At 35.2% G+C, this 24,798-nt stretch overlaps 1 protein-coding gene and 1 non-coding gene across 4 annotated transcripts in view; one reads left to right on the top strand and one right to left on the bottom strand.

Moving 5' to 3' along the window:
• EXOC6B (exocyst complex component 6B) overlaps positions 1 to 24,798 on the bottom strand; it is a 748,241-nt gene that overhangs the window by 453,445 nt on the left and 269,998 nt on the right. The window lies entirely within an intron of this gene.
• On the top strand, positions 13,251 to 13,383 carry LOC111765843 (small nucleolar RNA SNORA72). The gene has a single exon (XR_002798067.1). It is a non-coding gene; the product is annotated as a small nucleolar RNA SNORA72 (small nucleolar RNA).

Raw genomic sequence — 24,798 nt, forward strand, 5'->3', positions numbered from 1 at the left:
ATATCTTTAAAAAAGAACCTGGGAAGTGGACTTGGCCCAATGGATAGGGCGTCTGCCTACCACATGGGAGGTCCGCGGTTCTAACCCCAGGCCTCCTTGACCCATGTGGAGTTGGTCCACGAGCAGAGCTGATGCATGCAAGGAGTGCTGTGCCACACAGGGATGTCCCTCATGTAGGGGAGCCCCACGTTCAAGGAGTGTGCCTCATAAGGAGAGCCACCCAGAGCAAAAGAAAGTGCAGCCTGCCCAAGAATGGTGCCGCACACACGGATAGCTGACACTAGATGATGCAACAAAAAGAAACACAGATTCCCAGTGCCACTGGTAAGGATGGAAGTGGTCACAGAAGAACACACAGTGAATGGACACAGAGAGCAGACAACTGGGGGGGGGGGGGAGGAGAGAAATAAATTTTAAAAATAAGAAATAAAAATAAATTAAAAATTTTTAAAAACCTATAAGACACTGCAAAGGAAAGTGCTAAGAGGGAAAGTTATAGCCCTCAATGCTTACAAGAAAAAAGAAAAAAGAGCTAAAATCAAAGATCTACTGCACACCTGGTGGAACTAGGAAAAGCGGTAAACTAATTCTAAACCAAGCCAAATGAAAGAAATAGTAAAATTAGAAGCAGAAATAAATGAAATCAAGAACAATAAATAAATAAAATCAATAAAACAAGATGCTGGTTCTTTGAGAAGATCAACAAAATCGACAAATCCTTAGCTAGACTAAGTTAAAAAGAGAGAAGACACAAATAAATGAGAAATGAGATGGGGGAAATTATCACTGACCCTGCAGAAATAAGAGACATCATAAGAGGATACTAGGAACAACTACATGCCAAAAAAAATAAAAAATGTAGATGAGATGGACAAATTCCTAGAAACACACAAACCAAAAGAAACTACCAACTACCACAAGATATTGAAGATGTTTTCCTATATTTTCTTTCAGGAATTTTATTGTTGTTGCTTCTATATTTACATCCTTGATCCATTTTGAGTTAATTTTTGTATAAGGTGTGAGATAGGGGTCCTCTTTCTTTCTTTTGGATATGGCTAGCCAGTTCTCCCAGCATCATTTGTTGAATAGACGGTTCTGGCCCAGCTGAGAGGACTTGACTGCCTTGTCAAAAATCACTTGACTATAGATGTGAAGGTCAATATCTGAGTTTTCAATTCATTTCCATTGGACAATCTGCCTTTCTTTTTGCCAGCACCATCTGTTTGTTTTTTGTTTTTTTTTTAACCACTGTAGCTAAGTAATATGCTTTAAAGTCCTTCCATTTATTTTAGTCTTCTTTGGTTTCTTTTAGCAATGTTTTGTAGTTTTCCGAACATAATTCTTATATGTCCTTGATTAAGTTCATTACTAAATATTTCATTGCTTTAGTCACTATTATAAATAGAATTTTTTTTCTGATTTCCTCCTCAGATTACACATCACTAGTGTATAGAAATGCTATTGATTTTTGTGTATTAATCTTGTATCCCACCACTTGACTGAACTCATCTATTAGTTCAAGTAGCTTTGTTGTGGATTTTTCAGGATTTTCTAGATATAGGATCATATCATCAGCAAACAGTGAAAGTTCTCTTTTCCCATTTGGGTGCTTTTATTTCTTTATCTAGCCTAATTGCTCTAGCTAGCTCTTTTAGTACAATACTGACTAATAATGGTGACAATAAGCATACCTGTCTTGTTCCTTATCTCAGCAAAAAAGCATCAATCTTTCACCATTTAGTACAATGCTAGGTGTAGGTTTTTCATATATGGACTTTATCATATTGTGATAGCTTCCATCTGTTCCTATCTTTTGGAGTGTTTTCATCAAGAAAGAGTCCTGTATTTTGTCAAATGTTTTATTTTTTCATCATTCAAGAGGATCATGTGTTTTTCTTCTTCAATTTATCAATATGGTTTATTAAACTTATGAATTTTTGTGTGTAAATCACGCTTGCATACCTGGGATAAAACCCACTTGATCGTGGTGTATAATTCTTTTAATGTGCTTTTGGATTCAGTTTGCAAGTATTTTGTTGAGGATTCTTGTGTGATATTCATTCGAGATATTGGTCTATAATTTTCTGTTTTCATAGTCTTTTATCTGTTTTTTTGGTATTAGAGTGATGTTGGCTTCACAGAATGAGTCTGGTAGTGTTCTTTCTTGTTAAATTTTTTGGAAGAGCTTGAGCAAGACTGATATTAGATCGTCTTTGAATAATTGGTAAGATTTACCTGTGAAGCCATCTGGTTCCAGGCTTTTCATCTTGGGGAGGTTTTTGATGACTGTTTCAATTTCTTCATTTGTGATTGGTTTGTTGAGATCTTCTATTTCTTCTAGGATCAGTGTTAGTAGTTTGTGTGTTTCTAAGAATTTGTTCATCTCATCTACATTTTCTAGTTTCTTGACATAAGGTTGTTCATGGTATCCTCTCATAATCACTCTTATTTCTGTGGGGGAAAGCTAAAAAATGTAATACGGGACTGCATGATATCGTGAAACCTCATATACAATATGAATATAGGTGATATTGCATAGATAAGACTGTTTTACAAAATATAAAAACAAATAAACCAGGGACATGGAAACAGAATAGCTGCTATGTACAGCAGGGGAAGATAGAGAGATTGAGAGGTGATGAGTTTTGTTTGTCTGGTTGGTTGTTTTTTTTAGTATTATTATTATTACTGGAATAATGAAAATTGTCTGGGAATGATTGGGGTGATGAATGTACAACTATGTGATTACACCAAATGCCACTGACTGAACATTTTGGATGGATTTATGTTTTATTAATATGTATCAATAAAATTGATTTGTTAAAAAAATCAAGTAATATAGTCTAGCATATCAAAGGCTATAGAAGATAAATCACGTGACCATACCAATAGATGCAGAAAAAAAACATTTTATAAAATCTAACACCTTTTCACTCATTAAAACTCTCAGAAAACTATAAAAAGAGGTAACTTCCTCAACTTTACAAAAGAACATTTACCAAAAAAACATAGAGGTAGTGTTAAACTAAATGGTGAGAAACCAGATATTTTCCCTCTAAGATCAGGACAAAGCAAGTAGGTAAAAGATCATCTGCTGAAATGCAGGATAAAAGGTAAAGTTGGGGGATTGAATAACATGAGAAAAATTTGAAATAGTCATCCCAAAGGAATGAATGAAGTCTTAAGACATGATTATAAGTATTTATAAAGAGCCATGAATGTCCATCTGAGTTTAGGTATCAGGATTATAGTAGATAAAATGGGAATAATTACTTTTTCAAGAAATGAACATAATTCTCAGTAGCAGCAATTTTTCTCTTATAGATTCTACTGCCCGAGTCTCTTTTCTGTTCAATAAAAACATAATAATTTATGTTAGGAAGACAGAGCAACAATGAACAGAGTGCTTAATAGAATATTTTCTCACCAGAAAAAAACAACCAAGTTGACAGCTCCATAATCACATATCTATCAATGAATTAAAATCTTATAAAATGCCTGATTGTTACTTCACAACCCATTTGCTACGTATAACAAACTGCTTATACAGTACAGTAATCTAATGTGAGTTTTAAATCCCAGTAATACTTTGTAAATTCATTCCAAAATGTGTTTTTGATTATAAGAATTCTATGCAATTCCTATTGTATATAATAACATCATTTTATCAGGTTATTGACTTTTTCTAACATACCCAAGACAAAGAGAAATGAGTCCCAGATTCAAAAGAAGTAGTTTCCTGAGACTAAACACCAGACTAAGATGAAAATTAAGTATTCTTCACCCATGCCCAGTGTCCTTGGATCTGGGTTAAATTAATCAGAACCATCAATCTATAAAAATGAAAACTAGAAGATCTTAAAGGAGATAGTGGTGCACAAATTTGGTACAACTAAGGGCCTAGTTTTAACCTTAGTCTTTAATCAGCAAATACTTTTTTAAAATGGAGGAGAAGAAGAAGGAAGAAGAGAAGGAAAGAAAAAAGTCAGGGTTAACTTGTGTATGGACAAATGGATTTCTTTTTTTAAGTACTTTCTCTTCCACCAGGGAATATCAATAGCCTTTTAATCAGTCTTGCATTTAAATGTATGTTCTGACAGTCATGTTAGAGCCTGGGTAAAAGCCTTTTCATGGAAATCATTAAAACGAAAAGATCCAGACAAGAAGCCTGTTTTTTCCCAGGGAGTGAGGGCGGAACAGAATAATGTCAGTTTTAAAAGATGGAAGTCCCTTAAACACTGATGGGATAGATGAAACACCTCTCCATTTTCCAACCCTACTCTGACCTTCCAACCCTGAAAATCTTTACCTGCTGCAGGCTAGAATACCCTATCACAAATAAACAAGGAACCTTGGGGTGGGGTTAGGAGAAAAAAAAAGAAGAGAAAAGCCTCCAACACACAGCATGTGGTTCAAAGCAGAAGGGAATAGAGAAATCCCAGAAGTATTCCAACAGATCTGACCCTCCCGGGTCCTACAGTCCCCATGTGTGACTCACAAACTCTCACAGCTCTCAACTTTAAAATGCTGAATCATTTCGGCAAGTGGTTTATACCTATCTGCTGGTGGGAAATAGCCATTCCTTGATTCAACCATCATTTCCTTGCTTTTCACTGGTACTTAACTGCACTAACCACTGTCAAGCACTGAAGCAAATGCTAGGAAAACTTGAGGTTAAGCCAGCCAGCCATGAAAGTCACTTTACATCTTGGCTTAAAAACTCAACCCTCTGCAAAAGATGTTTTTGTTCCTGAAATACCACAGAGATACTGGTATTTCCCTGACCCAAGTTAACAGCTTTTCTAGGACTTCCCCCACCTACAACATTTTTCCATTTAGGTCCTGGACTTTAAAAAAAAAAAAAAAGACTTTAATCCTGATTCATTGGAATGTTTTTTCATGTATATCTTCCAACAAGTTAGTTTCTGAGTGATTATTAACTGTGCCAGAAAAAAAAATCATCTTGGACTTACTAGCCCCTAGTCATATTAGGTTGATGGAAATTTCTGTCACACTGATCTTCCACAATCCCCAAATGATTTAGTGGCTCTAACCATCTTAAGAAAAAGTATAATACAAAACCTAAAGTCAGAGTTAGTGAAATAAATCTCACAGATGCCTGGAGATTTTCCCCTGAGAGTCAGTGTTATTCATAGTCTTAAACCCACTAGAAAAAAAATGTGAATAAACTCTGGTTTGAGATTCCTCAAAGACACTTTCAAATTTTCAATTTTACCCTTATAATAAGGGGAATATTTATAAGCCTTCTTACTTAAAAATAATATTTTATAAAAAGGAATCATGTAATAATAAAAATGTTTGTGAGCATTCTTTATGTACCAGGTACCATACTAAGGACAGTATCCAGATTTTCAAACAATTCTATGAGGTAGATGCTTTTCTTATTCCCACTTTAGAGACAAGTAAAATTTAGAGAAGCACATTAAGTGACTACAGGTTACAAATTTGGAGAGTGGCAGAACCAATATTGGAGGTAAAATTAACAATATTGTCTGTACCCTTAATCATTACAGTAATATTCTCTTATGCATAATTGCACTTGTCCTACTGCTCATATCCAGATTACCTTACATTAAAATTATTTAATCCTAAATCTAGATTATATTATGCCAAAGACTGAGAGAAATCATTAAAACATTCTTGCCCTCCCCCACCCCCACCCCAAGGCTTCTTCCCAAAGTTTTCTGTAAAGACAGGCTTACACAAATTAAATTATTGCTTCAAAGTCACTTATTTAATTACTCAGTTCCCCATTAATGGCAACAAAACACCATAAAAATTAAAATTAAATAGTGATAGCCCTCTATATTTAATTATTTAATGGCATGTGTACAAAAATACAGGCACCTGTTAAGCACTTAAGAATCCCATAAATTCTGAAAGCAAAATACTATCTATAAAGCCTACAATTAAGAATCTCCAACTTACAGAGAGAAGCACTAAAGGCCCAGGATAAGGAGGTAAACAGTTTACACTGTAAAGAGAAACTACAGAGGTTTTCCCAACTTCCAGACCATCTGATGGTTTCTTCCAATTCTTATCTGGATTATATAATTGTCCTCTTACCCCAAGGAAAAAGTATTTTATAAGTTTTTACTAGTTCTCACTATATCAGATTAGCTTGTCTTAAAGATAAAAGTAAATAAACTGTTTTCTTTACATTTTTTTTTTAATTTTTTTATTTTTTATTGACTTTGTAATAATATTACATTAAAAATATATATGTGAGGTCCCATTCAACCCCACCCCCCCACCCCCCCTCTCCCCCCCCCCCCATCTTTACATTTTAAGTTCACAAAATGTCTTCAATAAGAAGAAACCTTCGGTATTGCTATTCACTGGGATCACTACTGTGGCTCCTCAGAAAAGATAAGAAGAGCACACTTATACTAAGGAATGTCTCATTAGCTATCTGTTCCAGGCAAACAATACTTGGTAAGCTTTTATTATATTTATATCTTCTCAAAATCCCTTAAAACCTATCTTCTTTATTTTGTCCTCAGAAAAGATGAAGAGACAGTTAAAGGAAATGTTAATGTAATAGGTCACTGCAATTGAATTCATTTTATAGTTTCATAACAATCTTTTATCTCAACCCAGTATCACTAAAGATAAAAATCTTGATATTTATGACATCATAAAATATGTGAATAATAACACAGAACCTATTTCACCTTATATAATAATGACTTAAGATGAAAATGACACCATAAAGCTACATTTACTGTACATGTAGTGCCCTCTATAGGCCATCAGGGGAATGAATCAGAGGGAGAAAGTTAAATATTAAAAATTTCTCTAAGATTCCATTATTATGCAGTCATATAATTTACTATCTCGGTGGACCAAAAGTAATTATTTTCATTTTCAACCTACATAAATTTCAAACAAAATATTCTAGGGGCTTTCAACTCTGAATGAAGTCTTTCAAGTGTACAATTAGGTCATAGACAAGTACATTTAACCTCAATGCAATGTTAAACCAAAAGGATTTATATACACTAACACTATATGTATATACTCTAATACACATATATACACAAATGCATCACTATACACATATACACACAAACATAATATTGGACAAGCCTCTGGAATAAAGAGAAGTCTACTTGATATTACTAAAACCTTTCACCCATCCCCACTCCATAAGAAAACAGATATTAAAGCTGATTATAATATAAAGTTTAGAAGGCAACCATTTTCTAGAAATATATAGAACATTCCATTTTTTACACTACTGTTACCAAGATGTAATTTACTACTCCAAGTGCCAAAGTTAAAAAAAAAAATCACCCTCATGGCTAATGCAATATATACAACAAAATAAGAAATTTATTTCGGTGAAATAATTCTCTCCTTGTTATACTCACAGCATTTTAAACATATTTTCATTCTAGGAACAAACCAATTAAGAATTAGGGATGCAATAGATGGAGGGGGCAATAAGAAGAGAGAAGGAAAGAGAAGACACAATAAATGCAACATAAAAGCTATGCTTTCTCAAAATAGTTAGATTTATACTAAATCTAAATCTCAAGTTATTTGCCCAAATTTTTAGGACAGTTGTCTCATAATATTTTAAAGATAGAACCACACCCACCCATTTTTTAAAACCACCTATGTTTTAAATACACTGTCAATAAATGACATGATTTTTTACAAATACTATATGATGAATTTAAGTCTTTATGTGAATGCATGAAAAATGTATGTTATACACTAGAGTCCAGAAAGTCAGTCATTCCCTGATGCATAGACAGGAAAAACCAGTCTTCCTTTTCAATGGGATTTATATAATGATTGGACAATTCTTCTAAGTACTGAAAACTTTCTTTTTACATAAATCATAATTGAATAACCTTTCTGAGATTCTGTGAAAATAAACTGGGTCAATTAAGTGCCTACGTGTTAAAAAGAGAGGGACTGTATAGGTTTAAAAAAAACCCAACTACATGATAACCAAATGTTTTATGGTATCTAATATGACAATCTAAGAAAATACAGGTATAACTGTTAGATTTGCCTACTAATTGACAAGTGGCATTACACTTTATCCAAAAGACACCAGATAGAACTTTAGTAAGATTTTCTAATGTGTGGTTAGAGGCCTAGGGCTAACATTTTTATAACCACTGGGATGATGGAATGAAAAGAGTTAAGTATAAAATTGATGCTGAATTGAAAGGAAAAGAATTCTACTGCAAAGGGAACAAAAAGCACTGAGGAAATTATCAGAAATGAGTCAAAACAAATGGGATGTTATTTGAATGAAAGATAGTTTTACATAAATTTAGCAAATATGTAAGAAGGCAATCATCGAAAATAAGTTTAACGAACTAAACAATGATGACTAGACTTTAAAGCACAATGCTAAACAAATTTTAAAAAGAACACAATATAGAAGATACTAACAATTCTCTCTCAACTCTTGAGTTTTATGGATCTCAGAGTGGAGCGCTAATATTTACTTCAGAAAGGCCTTGGAGGGAAGCAGACTTGGCTCAACGGATAGAGTGTCCACCTACCACATGGGAGGTCCACGGTTCAAACCCAGGGCCTCCTTGACCCATGTGGAGCTGGCCCACGTGCAGTGCTGATGCGGGCAAGGAGTGCCGTGCCACACAGGGGTGTCCCCGCCACGCACAAGGACTGCGCCCCGTAAGGAGAGCTGCTCAGCATGAAAGAAAGTTCAGCCTGCCCAGGAATGGCACCGCACACAGAGAGCTGATGCAGCAAGATGATGCAACAAAAAGAGACACAGATTCCTGGTGCGACTGACAAGAATACAAGTGGACACAGAAGAACACATAGTGAATGGACACAGAAAACAGACAAATGGGGTGGGGGTGGGGGGGTAGGATGGGGGGTGAAGGGGAGAGAAATAAATAAAAATAAATCTTTAAAACAAAAACAAAAAACTTTCCCTATTAAAATAAATAAATAAATAAAGTAATTGGAAAAGCCAGACAAGAAGTTAATAAATATTCTACACCATCAAAGAGAAGATATTAAACAGTCAGATTTAAAATGCAGAGAATAAGGGACAAAATTTATCAAGATTTTCAGATACTTAAAGTTAAATACTAAAATGGCCTTTCTGTAAGGGTTTTATCATTGACCTTAAAAAAATTAAGAGTAGTTTACGAACTAAAAGATCTTTGTATTCCCCGGTTTTAATGGTTGTTACTCAATTTCAACCACAACCCCCCACAATGTAACTGCACAAAAGATTCCTTGTAATTTCTCTCTTTTATTACACACATTGGTAGTAGCCATGAAATCTGGGACTACTTTGCCTCCACGTTAAGGTTTTGGCAATGAATGCAAAAACCTTAAAAATTAAATTTAAAACAGAAAAATGGAATTCTAATCCATTATGGTATAGAAGGCCACAAAAGACCATGGCTCTCATCATACCAATAACAATAGGGAAAAAGTAAAGTTTTTTTTTCTGTAAAACAATAGAAGAGATATGGGTGGAAAAAAGTCTAAATGAACATAGTACTAGAAAGGAATGAGTCCTTCCTAACGTAGAAGATAATGACAACCACTATCATCACAGGGGACCTTTGTTAAGCCTAATCACGAATAGGAAGAGGAGTAAACCTACTACAGATAGAGAAATATTGCTGGAACAAAGAGAAACCAGGCAAATTTTAGTATCAACATTTAGGTTTATGTGGGGGATTAGAATTGAGAGAAGCCCCAAACACAAAGTTAGTTATCCCAACCTTCAATTTCTGCCTTACACTCCCTATCTCCACCTACGGGTCTACAGATGAATAAGTACCATATGGGAACACAGGGATGATGCTGGAAGACACAGATAAATCTAGAACCTGATGGTGCTCAGATCTCAAAACCATGCTTGAAGAACAAACAATTAAAGATTATGAAACATAGGGGGAAAGAAACAAAAACCATGATTAATAATCAAGAAAATACATAGCAATAGAAGCACGACCACAGATGACCTAGATGGTTGAATTAACAGTAAAAGTCATTGAAATAACTATTATAAACATGCAAAGAATTTAGAAGAAAGACTGATGAACACAAGATAAAAAGTAGTCAATTTCAGCAGACAAATGGAAACTCAAGAGAGTCACACAGAAATTCTCATATTGAAAAACATAATGTCTGAAATTAAGAACTTACTGAATGTGCTTAAAAGCTGGACAAAGCAGAAGAAAGCAATAATGATTCAAAGACATTATCAAAGAGGAAAAAAAAAAAAGATCAGACATTAATGAGTCAATATCTAATAGTAAAGTATAGTTGGATTACCAGAAGAAAAAGACACAAGGATGAGACAGAAAACATATTTGAAGAGGTACTGGTGAAGATTTTCCCAAACGTGATAAAAGAATTCAAACCAGAGATCCAAGAAGTTCAGTGAAAAGCAAGGAGGATAAAAGCAGACACACACTCATAGACACAAACACACCTGGCCACATGCTCAGCCTCAACAATAAAGAATAGTAAGAGCAGTCAGAAAGAATGAGACACATTACATTTAGGGAAGAACAATTAGAATATGACAAACTTCTCATCAAAAATAACAGAAGCAGAAGACAAAGAAATGACATGTTTAAAGTGATGAAGAAAAAAACATTAGCCCAGAATTTTATGGCTAGTAAAAATATTTTTTTTTAATGAAGCTGAAATAAACATATACTCAGACAAGCAAAAGCTGAGAGAAATTTTTACCAGCAGACCTGCACTATAATAATTTGAAAGTAAGCTCTTCAGGTTGAGGGGAAATGATCCCAGAGAGAAATCCAGAAACAAAGGAAGAAAATAAAAGAGTACCAAAGAGGATAAATAGGTAGGTAAATATAAAATATTTTCTGTAAAATGTATTTAAAAGATACTGATGATTTAAAATAAATACAGGGAAGCGGACTTGGCCCAGTGGACAGGGCGTCCATCTACCACATGGGAGGTCCGTGGTTCAAATCCTGGGCTTCCTTGACCTGTATGGAGCTGGCCCATGTGCAGTGCTGATGCACACAAGGAGTGCCGTGCCACACAGGGGTGCCCCCCGCGTAGGGGAGCCCACCATGCAAGGAGGGCACCCCGTAAGGAGAGCCGCCCAGCGCGAAAGAAAGTGCAGCCTGCCCAGGAATGGCACCACACACACAGAGAGCTGACACAGCAAGATGATGCAACAAAAAGAAACACAGATTCCAGTGCTGCTGACAAAAGAAACAGACAAAAACAAGAACATGCAGCAAATGGACACAGAGAACATACAACTGGGGGGGGGGGGGGGCGGGGCAGGAAGGGGAGAGATAAATAAAAATAAATCTTTTTAAATAAATAAATATGACAATATATTATAGTTTATAAAATATGTAGAAGTAAGATTCAATGCCACGAAACCACAAAGGTAAATGAAATTATATTGTTCTAAAGCATATAAATTATTTGTGAACAGGTATCATACTAATTAAAAGTGGGCTGTGATAAATTAAGGATGTATATTTAAATTTCTGAGTTACCAATAAAAAATAATATCAAGAGATATAGCTTTAAAAAATCAAATGAGAAAATGAAATGGAATTCTAGAAAACGCCCAATGAATCAAAAAGAAGGCAGGAAAGGAATTACAAAGAAATAAAGAACAAATACCACAAACTTAAAAATCAAGAAACACTGATTTTTGAAAGATTAAAACACAGCCATATCAGAATTGGTGATAAATTTAAATCAACTAAAAACACTATTTAAAAGGCAGAAATTGTCAAAAATGGATTAAAAAAAAAGTAATGACCAAACCTATGCTATTTACAAGAGACATATTTTTAATATAAAAAAGACAGAGAGGCTAAAAAGAAAAAGAAAAACTATGTCATACAAACACTAATTTTAAATAAGAAAGAAGAAAAACCCGGTGTGGCTATTTAATAATCAGGCAAAACAAAATCCAAGACAGCATATTATCAGCAATCAACAGTATATTTCATAATAATAAAATGGTCAAATTATTAGAGAGAAATAATAAAATTTAATGTTTGAGTGTATATACAAGGGTTAGTATACATACATATATTACCTAGCTCTGTCCACAGAAAGGGCCAACAAGCAATAACAGTAGCAATGAGCACTAAGATTTTGATTCCTAAATCACTCTCCACAGAAAGGAACCAGGGCTCTCTGGAGAATGGGTTGATCCCAGGGCTAAGAGAAGGAAAATAAAAGATGAGTTTGGAGTATCTTGTACCAGAAATAAAAGGACTGATAAAAAAAATAAAGGATGGTGTTATATCAAAGGAACTCAGGAAACCATCTGAAAGAATTCTCAATGGTCTATAGTGGATGAATCTGAACAAAATAAATATTCCATTGGCAAATGTACAATGGAAATGTAAGCTATTAGCAACGGAGGAGCTGACATAGGATCTAAGCTCCCTCTCAAGTAGAAGCAGAGTGGGCATCACCATCCCAAAAATCCTCAAGATTGGGGAATGAACAATGAACTAAAGTAGAGTTATTAATATTCTACTCTAGACTTCTTATTATTCTAGCATTAGATAAACTCTTATCATTGATATAAAGGCAGTGGGTACCAGAGGTTCAAAGGGACGGGAGAGGGAAGAATGGGTATAATATGGGAACATTTTCAGGACACTGGAGTTGTCCTGCATGACGGGACTGAGTGCAAACTATAATGTAAACTGTAATTCATGGTTAGTAGCAATGCTTCAATGTGTGTTCTTCAATTGTAACAAATGTATGACACTAATGAGGGATGTTGTTAATGTGAGAAAGTGTGGGAAGGGGAGGGAGTGGGACATATGAGAATTCTTTATATTTTTTATGTAACAATTATGTAATCTAAAGCTTCCTTAAAAACAAAAAAAATTCATTAAAAAAACTGGAGGAGTTGGGTGAGCAGTATACCAGGCCTTTCCGTTATCTCTGAAACCTTTCTGTAAATCTAAAATTAAAATTTTAAATACTTACATACACACACACATAAACTATCCATCTGAATGTTTAACAGTAGAAAATTAGTAAATAAATTACAGTATATATCATATATCAATGGGACAATTTCTGAAGCCTTCAAAAATATTTAAAAGCAATTTTAATGACATAGTAAAAAGCTTATCAAACAATATTTTAAGTGTAAAACTTCACGATTAGAAACTGTATGAATAGTATAAATTGAATCTTGTAAAAAGTAATTCTAGTGACATGGTTTAAGAGCTTATTAACTATGAATATTCTCTCTGTCCTGATTTTGTGATAATCAGGGCAGGGTAAACATTCCTATATTAGAAACCACGCATGTGTCCCCAAACCTAGTTTTTCTCCCTAGGTTTGGTTTTTAGAATGCTGGTGATAAACCAAGCCTGATTTATTATATGACCATCCTGTATGGAAAATCACTGTAACTCTAGGTATCTTTTCGTCAACCTTAAGAGGCATAGCAACTGCAATAACTTTGAAAACAATCAGTGTTGGTTTAACAGAGTTGTGTCTAAAGAAGGAAATTTTTGTGATTGCCAGTTGACATTAAATGAATTGTAAAATTAAAAAAAAAAAACACTTATTAAACAACATCTTAAGTGTAAAACTTCTGGACTGAAAACTACATAAATAGTATGATCTGAATCTCATAAAAAAAAAAAAAATCTTGCCACACAACCAAACTAGCAATAAATGCATAGGAAAAGAGATATAAGTAAATTATAAATATTTACATAATGGTTTTAAAAAATTCTCATTTTTGGTACACCAAGTATGATAAGAACCACTCAACTGTGGAAGTAAAAATTCCAATTCTGTGACCTCTTTGCCTCGAGGTTTCTACAAAAGAAGCATTCTAAATGGGACACATGCTGAATTTGTCTAACCATAATCTATCCTTCTTCCTTACTAACAGAATTCCCATTTTGTCCAAGGTGACAATATGCTTAGATTAAAAACTAAATTTTGAGATGTACACAAAAGTTATTAGATAAGGTTTCAGGGAATGCTCTTTAAAAGAGGGAACACAGCTCAACTTGCATTGCCCTTTGCTTCTTGCCCTTTCTTTTCTTCTTTTTTCTTTTAATTTTTTATTTATTTCTCTCCCCTTTCCCCACATTGTCTGTTCTGTGTACATTCACCATGTGTTCTTCTGTGTCCACTTGCATTATCTGGCAGCACTGGGAAACTGCTTCTCTTTTTTTGTTGCATCATCTTGCTGCATCAGCTCTCCGTGTGTGCAACACCACTCCTGGGTGGACTGCACTTTTTTCATGTGGGGCGGTGCACCCATTGCGCATGGGGCACCATTACACGGGGGCACCCCTGCATGGTATGGCACTCCTTTCATGTAGCAGCACTATGCGTGGGTCAGTCAGGAGGCCCTGGGCATTGAACCCTGGACGCTCCATATGGTAGACAGACATTCTATCAGTTGAGCCACATCTGCTTCCCTCTTTTCTTCTTGACACAGTTCTGGAATAGCATAACCATTCTTAAATTATAAGAAAAAGGACAGGATGAAAGTTACATTATCAGTTCCAGGGCAGAAAGACAGAAGAAGCTGGGTCCCAGTTAGCATCAAACTGCTGCTGTATCAGCCCTAACTAGCCTACTTCCACACTTTTATTAAAAGAAAAAAAACAAATCCCATATTTATTTAAGTCCCGCCATTTCATGGAGTTTGTAGCACATATATATATTCCAAACATTACAGAACTGAGGCCCATACTCAAATATTTTCTTATTGGATGTCTTGAAAAAGGGAACAAAATATAATAAGAAAGTCATTTGACTCAGTAGTAACTGGTATTTTTCAAATCATAACAAACGTCAGCTTAAATTCCCTGGGACTGAATTATTTTATCATTTGGAGTGGGTAGGGCAGGGGAACAGTGGGTAGCTAAAAACAAATGACTCAGGAAATTTTAATGATAATAAAATCAAAGCTAAACCTCTCAATGTATTATCTGACAATGCAGTATTATTCACAAAACTAAACACTTAATTGAGCAGGCATTTGCTGGGCAGAGGTCAAGTGGGATTTAAAAAATAAGATCTTGTCTTCAGGGAACTCATCGTCCCTTCTTTATATGTTTAAGAATATATAAATTAAGGGAAGTCAAGGAACCTGGAAAAGAAAGGAGAGGACATCTGGAATGCTGTGGGAATGTTAAGGAACCCAAGGATTGTGGGCAACCAGAATGCTACCCACCCCGGAAGGAAGCAAGCCTTCTAGCCAATGCCCTGGGTTTGAACATCTGGACTCTGAAACCATGAGCCAAAAAATTCACATTCCCGTTGTATTATTATGCAGCCAGAAAACTAAGACAGAGAACTGACTGAAGGAGGTTAAGTACCTGGGAGATATATATAGATACAACAGGACTTTGATCAAGTCTAGCTGGTTCCAAGGAACTAGATACAGGCATTCCAAGGAGAGGGGGAAAAGCTCTAATTCACAGACATCATGGAGGACACCCCATAATAGAGGGCCTGATAAGCTACCTTCCTGCCTCTGCTGTATCCTGAGCTAAGAGGAGGAGGAGAAGAAGGGGAAGGAGAGCAGGAGGAGGGGGAGGAGGGGGAAGGGGAGGAGGAAAAAATTAAGAAAACATCTTTCCCAATATTTTTGGACTGACCAGTGCAGGTGCACTTCAGGGCTTATCTATACGAGTTTAGGGAAGAGCTGTATAGGTCAGGCCAAAGCATGGGGACCTCCCGATACTTTCTATACAAGCACTGTGTCTTGGGAATACATGTGTGGCCCTAGAATATCCTAACCCTCCCTCCTTTTCCATGGTTCCAAGTGTCTCTTCTTCCTTAGGAAACTGTTTCTGTCCCAGGCACTGTATTTTATGTCCTACAGCCTGTGTTGCCTTGCCCCAGGCAGCACAACTTGACTGTTCTCCATCAGCAGGAGAGCTCTGTGAGCTACCTTCTACATGAAGGGCAAGTTCTGGCATGGTAAGTCCCCCAGTCCACCACCAGACAGACTAGGCCAGACATACATGCTCGCTGTATGAGGACAAGGGTTACTCTGCTCCTTCGGGAACTGGGACCCAGGGACCGCACCGGGAGCACAGGCTGACTTCACGCCCAGCAGGTAAGGGGTGGGGAAGGGGCCAGTCAGATCACCATATGATCCTACCACTTTCAAGTTCTGGCATTTTGAGAAAGATATTTCTGCCAGTTTTTGCTGGCTGTTCAAAGCTTCGGTATAGAGAGAGAGCCCAGAAGGCACTCCCATCTTGATCAGGGTGGGCTTATGTGACTCATTTTTTTTCCACTTCTAACAAATGCACAACCTAAAATTTCCTCTTTTAACTACATTCAAACATAATTTAGTGATGTTAATTATGTTCAATGTTGTGCTATCATTACCACCATCCATTACGAAAATTTTTCCATTGTCCCAAACAGAAACCTGGTACACTGTAAACCGTAATTCCCTATTCCCTACCCCTACCCAGTTTCTTGGTAACCTATATTCCAAAATCTGACTCTGTAAGTTTGTTAATTCTAATTATTCGTATCAGTGGGATCATGCAGTGTTTGTCCTTTCGTGTCTGGCTTATTCACTTAACGTGATGTTTTCAAGGTTTATCCATTTTGTCACATGTATCAGAATATATTCTTTTTTACAGGTGAGTGGTGTTTCATTGTGTGTAAATACCACAGTTAAGTTGTCCATTCATCAGCTAAAGGACACTTGGGCTGCTTCCATGTTTTGCAATTGTGAATAATGTTGCTATGTTTTTTGTTTGTTTTTTTATTTTATTTTTCTCCCCTTCCACCCGCCCCCCACCACCCCAGTTGCCTGCTCTCTGTGTCCATTTGCTTTGTGTTCTTCTGTGACCTCTTCTATCCTTATCAGCGGCACCGGGAATCTGTGTTTATTTTGGTTGCGTCATCTTGTTGTGTCAGCTCTCCATGTGTGGGGCACCATTCTTGGGCAGGCTGCACTTTCTTTCACACTGGGCGGCTCTCCTTACGGGGCGCACTCCTTGCGGGTGGGGGTTCCCTACGTGGGGGACACCCCTGAGTGACACGGCACTCCTTGCGCGCATCAGCACTGCACATGGGCCAGCTCCACACGGGTCAAGGAGGCCCGGGGTTTGAACCGCAGACCTCCCATGTGGTAGGCAATGCCCTATCCATTGGGCCAAGACAGCTTCCCTAATGCTGCTATGAATATGAGAGTGAAAATAAGAAAAAAAAATTATAAACGAATATAGTTTATAGCAAAATGAACAAAGAGGAGAAAAAAATTATCGTTACCACTACCACTACCAACAACAACAATAAACCTGGAGGGTGGGCAGGGTGGTGGGAATCTCCATCCCCAAATAAGGAAGCCGATTAAGTTGTAATATAATATGAAAAAAGAATATTATATAGCCATTAAAATATTAAATATGGAGATTGTGATTATGTATACAAAATGTCCAAAGAAGGAATGCTAAAGAAAAACAAAGAAAAGCAATACACATACACCATTTCATTTATTTAAAAACCGAGAGTGCAAAACAGGGATCAGATGAGGTCGCAAAATAAAAAGTAAGGGCAGATTTGTCCTTTTTTTCTTCATATTTCACTATATATGACTTAATTTCAAATAATGAAATAGATGCAAATCTGGCAATAATACAAACTAGATACCCCTAAATCTTCCCACCACAAACTACCTAAAATGCTGGATAAAAGAAAAAAATATTCTTTCAATTTTGTGTCTAAGCTTGCATGGAAGTAAGAAAAAGTCTAAATGGCCAGGAATGGGAGGGAAGATGACCTAGGGCAGGGACTAACAAACTACAGACCACAGTTCAAACCTACAGTCTATAAAAACAGAAGTTTTTTTTTACACTTTTTGATGGTTGAAAATTCTGGGCACATAAAAATTATATGAAATTCAAATTTTTAGTGTCCATAAATAAATTTTTTACAACAGTTATATCCATTCATTTAAGTGTATTTAGGGCTGCTTTCACACCAAAACAGCAGAGTTGCATAAATACATGGCCTGCAAAGTCTAAAATATTATCTGGACCTTTATATAAAAAAAGGTTACAAACCCTTGGCCTAGAGCTTCATTTTTAATGAATATACAAAGGGAACAGGAAATAATGGCTCTGTCTCATGCAGGGCAAGATACCAAATTGGAGATGGAGGTAAAAAGGTAGTAACAAAAAAGGACTTGACACAATCAAAAGTGCCAGCTTCCCACATGGGAGGTTCTGGGTTCAGTTCCCTGTGCCTCCTAGAAAAAAACAAACAACAAGCAAAACTCAGGGAAGCCAACAATGTTGTTCAGTGGTTGGGTGCTGGCTTCCCACATAGGAGGTCCTGGGTTCAATCCCCAGTCTCCGGTACCTCAAAAAAAAAAAGAGAGAGAGAGAATTAGAGAAATGTACAACCTACAAAATCATATTCCATAGATGACTCTTCACTGAACCAATGCAGGCAAAAGAAGGTAAGTTTCCATGAGCATTTTTGGCCACTGAATAGCCTGCATTTAGGACCCAGGGTTCAAAAAACACTAAATGGAGAATTTAATTTAAATCAGTTTCCCCCACTCCCCAAGTTGACAGAAGCCAACATAAATTTTCTCAGAAGACCCTAGCCTCCACAAATCAAAGTTCCAAAGAAAATGAGCAAGCAAAATTAATAACTAGAAGAAGAAATCACAACTGGAGTTCTATTTTTAATAAGGGAGACTAGGTTACTCAAACAAATATTTCTGCTTAAAACATGTAAAAATGCTACATAAATTATTAAAAAAGCATGTAGTCAAAAGCAATAAAATGCTAAAGCTACTATAGAAAGACAAGGCCAAAAGTTTGGGATTTTTTTCGGGGGGGTGGGAAGATGGGGGGGGTGGGACTTATATCCAAAGAGTTAAGGAGAATATTAAAAGTTTTTATTAACTTTAGCCTTTCTTAAGGATATATGTTTAAATTTCTAGGATAATCACTAAAAGAACAGATACAGAATATATAATTTTTAAGAGTAGGAGGGTTTTGAGGGTAGGATATATAATGATAAAGAAAATAGTCAATCTAAAAGGAGGTGAGAAAAGGTTAAAAAAAAAAAAAAAAACCATAAAGAGACCAAAGAATAGAAAGTTCGAAATAACATCATGGATATAAACCCAAATATATCAGTAGTAAACTGAATTTAAACATACTATATGCACCTCTTACTAGATAAAAATAGTCAAACTGGATTTTTTTTATGTCCAACTGTATTTTAACTGTTTATAAGAGGCACATCTAAAAAATTTTGCAGGGAAAATAAAAATATGGAAAAAGATATACCATAAAAATACTAGTATGATGTATAATTCTTTTAATGTCACACAAAATAACAGGTAAAAGTATAACTAGAGATAAAAATAATCTTATAGTAATATTCAATTCATCAGGATATTAAAATTCTAAGTTTAAAAAATACCTAATCACAAAGCTTCGATATAAAGCAAAAAGTAACAGTAAGCATAACAATGTAATATATATGTATATAACAACTATATAATTTTATACACCAAATGATATCATACTAATTTCAAGTCATCAAACTTCCATTACTCTCATTTCTAGGTTTGTGCCTTTCTAGGCACAAATGTCCATCTTCGGTTGAATGGATAAGTACATTGTGATATTTTTGTAGATCAATGAAAATAAATGAGCCACAAAGACATGGGGAATTTGTAACAACATAATGTTAAGTGTAAAAGTCTCTAAAATGAGTGCATATTACATTTTTTTGTTTTCTTTTTTTTTTTTTGTATGTTGTTATGGTACTTTTACAATTAAAAAAAAAAGTTAGTTTCCATAAAATTAAAAACAGGAGCAACAGCTCAAAGTAAATATTTGGAAAAATTTCTGGTCTTATTGTTCACTGGGATTACAACTGATTTTAATTTTTGAAATATGGTCGCAATTAAAAAAAACAACAACACTTTCGTGTTTTACATAAGGAAAGTCCCAATAATGTAGCCTTTGGGGCACTTTAGAAAGAGGAGAATATTGGAATGGTCACAGTGTTCTCAGGCAAAGAGCCCGTCAAAAACCAAAGATGTGGGTTACAAACTATTTCAAATATCCACAAGTGAAATTGGATGAAAAATATGTTTTCAACTTTTACTTCTGTTTATGATAAAACCAAAAACATATGACCCCAAAAAGCATATGGTGTGAACAGATAATTAACTGTCTACAGATGTTACATTCTGATTATTTCCATGAATGACCAACAAAGGTTAACAAACAGGTAGGTAACTTGGACAGCTAAAGTATTCTCAAGAGATAAAAAGTGAAACAGTGGTTGAAATCCTGTCTTCCTTTTCTTCATCCCCTGGGATAGTTTATATTTTCACTGGCAACATTATGGAAGGTGAGGAAATCACAGAAGCAATCACTTGGTTTTCTGTTATTTTAAGAAGCAGAGCAAGGCTGAGAAAAATCTGGTAAAGTATAAAGATTAAGAAGGTAATTGTAAAGCCTGAGCCTAAAGGTTTATACTAGAATCTACTATTAAAGAATCTAAAAGGTCAATTAATTTTACTCACACTTTCAAAATATTTAATGAGTAGTCCCAGAATTACTGATTCTGTGGGCAAATCTCTTAATTTTGATCTATGCTAGGAGATAATCTCAAGTGATGGTTAGGTAAATATATTCAAGAAGTTTACAGGACTTCCCAAAAATCACAAGGCAAGTCTATGGCAAAACTAGAACCCATTATACCCACAGCATTCTTCCACTTCACATACCAGTACTAGAATAAGATGCTTATAAACTGCCCATAATGTCAACTAAATACTCATCACATATATGAATGTATTCTAGAATGAGTAAAAATTGAAATAACAGTAAACAAAAACTGTTAAAATTAATTTGCTTAAAAAAAAATATTCCCACTCTCAAAGAATGCAGATTGAGCGCATAAGGAAAATCAAGTTCTTACTGACAATATTGGTGAGCACAAAGCTAATGCTCTCATTTTACATCCTGTCCAAGACGAGTGATGATTCTCTCAATATAACTCATAAAGATGTGACAGGGATTAAACAGTCAATGCAAGGCACTATGAACACCAGTATACTACAACTGTGTATTGTTTTTTTTTTTTCAGGGTTTGGTTTGCTGAAAGTGTCCAAAAAATACAGTGGTGGCAACAATAAAGTACATATCCTTTGACCACACTCAAAGAGTTGGAAAGCACAGAATCTGGCAGGGCATGGTGGGGATGAGAAACCCAAACATAATGATAGAGGACAGAAACTGAAAAAAACTAATACAGGAGCAAGGGTAAAAATTTACCCTATTTAAAAAATGGAAAAAATCACAAGAAAACATAGGCTAAATTATTCCCAAGAGATCTTAAAGAAACCCAGTGATATGAGCAAGTCACCACAGTAAAAGCAGATTTTGGGAGAATATACAGTATAGATCTGGACAAAAAGTAAACATTTATGAAAGCACAGATGGCAGCCTAGCAATTTCTTGTCACAAGTATTTACACTGGCCTATGAAGACAATCAACATTAATTGCCAGCATTTCCAGGTGAGAAAACCAAAGTTCAAAGACACTATATTACAGTCAGCAAGACAGAAGCAGGATGTGAACCACAACTTCCAATACCTAGGCTTCCAGTGAAATACTATAAAAAGTATTTTACTTACCAATTACAGATATTTAGAAGTATAAATGAAACTTTTCAAAGACAGTTTACTTTAGAAATAACTGCCCATAAGTCCTTCTGTTTATGCTATTTCTGTGTGCAATGAAAAAAAATGCACTGCTTCATATGAACAAATGGACTCATTCAAATCATATTTATACAGCAACAAGAATATGGCACACACGATTTCTAAGTATTAGAAATATAAACATGAATATAATAATTCAATCCTACAGAGATCTATTAAACAGCTAGTGTGTAGCAGGCACTTTACAAATGCAATATACAAATACCAATATAATATGGTCTATACCTTCAAGGAGACCAACTGAAAACAAATCATTGCAATGTTGACTAAGTGCAATGATAAAGGTTTGAAAAGGACACCAAACTATCCTAGAAAGGAAGGAAAGGGGATATGCTATCCAAAAAATCGGAAAACTGGGAAGCGTCTGTGGCTCAATTGGTTGGGCTCCCATCTACCATATGGGAGGCCTGAGTTCACGTCCTAGGGCCTCCTTGTGAAGGAAAGCTGGCCCAAGCCCCCAGAGAGCTGATGGCCCATGCCCGCGGAGAACTAGCACAGTAAGATGACACAACAAAGGGAGACAAGCAGACGAGCAGAAGAACGCACAGTGAATGGACACAGAGCAGACAGCAAGCAAGCCGCAAGGGGACAGGGTATAAATTTAAAAATTTAAAATAAATTTAAAAATTGGAAAACATTGGGGTAAGTCCTGTCCCAGAACTTAGTGAGCAGGGAGAGTAGAAAGAATAGTGACAACACATCACAGACCTCCAATTTCAGTTTAAATGCTGTCACCACAAGATTCTGGGGTTCCTATTAATTATCCGAAATTCCAAAATACAACAGCTTTTCTGATACATGCATAGAAACAGCTTTCTCTCTGTATGTGTCTCTGTGTTTATATAACTATAATTCAGAAAGGTGTCTACTTCTCATTGTGTAAGTGTGTAATATTTTCCTAATTCCAGATGGTTTTACCAAATTAGATGATAAACTTTCTTAAAGGGGCTATATTCTGACTGGCATAGAAATAAATAATAATTTATATAAATAGGATATTCCTACAAGTCCCAGAAATTGAGGAAATTGAATTTCTAATACTTTCAATGTGAAAAAGAGGTATTCTTATAGAAACTAACTCAGAAATCTTTCAAGAATTCTTTAGGAAAATCTTCGACACACAGGACCAGTTAAATATTTCTGGTTTAATAAAAAACTGTTTTTCTTCTCTGATAGTGCCACATATGCAGATTTTTTTAATTCTACTTGAGTATATTCTTCCTAAACTTACAAAGGTTTACTAATATGTAAATGTATATTTATCCAAATTGAATCATTATTCTGACAACTTTATTTCAACAGTAATTATGTTAGCTGGAAGATAATTTCCAAGATCTTTGTTAACTTAAAATCTTGGACTGATACTAAATTTAGTAAATTCATGAAGATCCATTAGCTACCTGGACCATTTCTAAGAAAGAAGGAATACTGAAACACTGATTACTAAACAATTTACATTTGTACACTTTTTGCTCCTAATTTAAAATGCCACAGAGAAGCTATATTTGAATCTTTTAATGACTGCGTTCATTTTTGCTACTTTGGGATGCATACAGATAAAGTTGAAGGTTTGCATAGAAGAAATTTTATTTGCCATTGTAAAAGCTCATTGTAGTCTGATAGGTTTATTTACAAGATTAAAAAATAACATTAGTATGGAATATTATCCTAATAAGAAACTATAATTTGGTTTTCTCCATTAAAATGACAAAAGTTCTTGGATTAATGGTCTGCATTTAATGAGAGGTTTTAACAGGTAATTCTTTACCTTCTGTGCAATCTGCCTAAAAAGCAACAATTCTGTGACTTAAAATAACTTTTTATGGTTTATATTGATTTTATATTTCCTTGATTATTTAAGAAAACAAATGTTTCTCACTTTGGAAAGAGATAAGGTCCTTTACAATCATGCTACCTCTTTTGTTTGCTTTTAAAATCTTTATAGTCACTTTGATTTAAAAAGTAACCATTATATATCCTGCCATAGCCCACTGAATGTACTGGGGAGAGTGTAAACTATCATCCACATGGTACAGCAGTGCTCTAATATGTGTTTGCCAAGTATGATGAGTATGCCACAATGATGGGGAAGGTTGTTGGTGTGGGAGGAGTGGGGTGGTGAGATGGGGGGTATACAGGAATCTCTTATGTTTTTTATAATGTAACCTTTTTTGTGATGAATGTATCTTCAAAAAAATACAATTTACAAAAATGATGGGGGTAGGGGAGTGGGATGTGGGTTATATGGGAACATGGGAACCTCTTACGTTTTTTTAATGTAACGTTCTATGTGATCTATTAACTTTAATTTTAAAAGTTTTATTAAAAAAATAAAATAAAAAAAAAAACAAAAAAAGTAACCAGATACTATTTCTCAGTAACCCATGATCCTCTCTTAATAAGTATTCATGTCTCCTGACAATTTTTGAGATTTTGCCTTCCCAAAATTGAATCATAAAAGATACATTATACCTTAAACTGTCAGAGATTTCCCAGAAGGATCCTGGAAAATCACAAAGGATGTGTTCCTTCATATTGTAAAAAGAGAAGTGATAGAAATATTTAGGTTTATTTGATAGGTTATTATTGATGAGTTAGCAAATCAGAAGCCTTCCCTAGATTAAATCTGCAAAAGTTATAAATATTTCAGAATTTATATGCTATATGAGAGGCTTCTAGAGAATTGTCTATGTCCTTGAGCACATATGTTTCTATTATCAAAGTCCTGGTGCTGCTTTACCTGATATCGGGTTAACAACAGAATAGTGTTAACAGTCATAATTTCAGTTATTTGTTTTAAATAACTTGGTGACAACATTACTTCTTTAATTTTAATCTGGCATTTTCTACACAAGCGATTTTCAATTGGGAATTCCTATCACTTTGAAGTTTTATTAATACATAGAAGTTCAGGGCCTACTCCAGACTTGCAGAATTTGGTGCATTCTACCTACATGCCTAGTATATTCATAGTACATTATGTTGGGATTATTATATGTTATATCTGAAGATTTTTCCT

The sequence above is a fragment of the Dasypus novemcinctus genome, chromosome 17 (genome assembly GCF_030445035.2).
Source record: "Dasypus novemcinctus isolate mDasNov1 chromosome 17, mDasNov1.1.hap2, whole genome shotgun sequence".
Taxonomy (NCBI): domain Eukaryota; kingdom Metazoa; phylum Chordata; class Mammalia; order Cingulata; family Dasypodidae; genus Dasypus; species Dasypus novemcinctus.